The following is a 652-nucleotide window of genomic DNA, read 5'->3' on the forward strand; positions in this document are numbered from 1 at the left end:
CGCGGGCAGTGAGCGGGCGCCCCGCTCCGGAGCCATCGGCTCACACGGCCGCCCCACGCCTCCCAGCCGCCTCGAGGGGGTCCCCGCCACGCATCACCACATTTGCATCCTCGCCTCTCATTGGCTGGCGTCGCGCTTCCCCCTCGCCTGATTGGCCGGAGAGGGAGCAGCCCGGTTTGATTTTCAGCGCGGCTCGGGCCCGGCGTGCCCCACGGCCGGCTCCTCCCGAAGGGGAGGGCGCGATGTCGGCTCGGTCCCGCTCCATTTTCTGTCCAAGCCTTTCAGACACAGCAGGAAGCGCTGGGGTCGGTCACCGGCGGCCTTGTGAGCAGTCCGGCCGGGGGCTGCTCCTCTCCTGCGTTGCTTTTGCACCGTAGTGGCCCGACCGCCACGTCCAGCAGCACCCACCGCCTTCCCATCCGCCGCCGTCGGTTTCCAGAGGAAGCCCCGGCCGCCAGGCCAGGTCCCCTCCTGCCACGCAGCACGGGGGTCTCCTAGCTGGGGTGCAGCTTTTGCAGATCTTCATGAATTAGTAAATATGCATGGCTAATGACATGCTCTCCCATTGAGAGTGTGTAATTAATTCATGATGCACGAGCTTTTATTGTATATAGATGAGCTTTGAAAAAGGAACTGGGAATAAGGAACCGAC

The sequence above is a fragment of the Gavialis gangeticus genome, unplaced genomic scaffold (assembly GCF_001723915.1).
Source record: "Gavialis gangeticus isolate Ggan-Ray unplaced genomic scaffold, GavGan_comp1, whole genome shotgun sequence".
Classification (NCBI taxonomy): domain Eukaryota; kingdom Metazoa; phylum Chordata; order Crocodylia; family Gavialidae; genus Gavialis; species Gavialis gangeticus.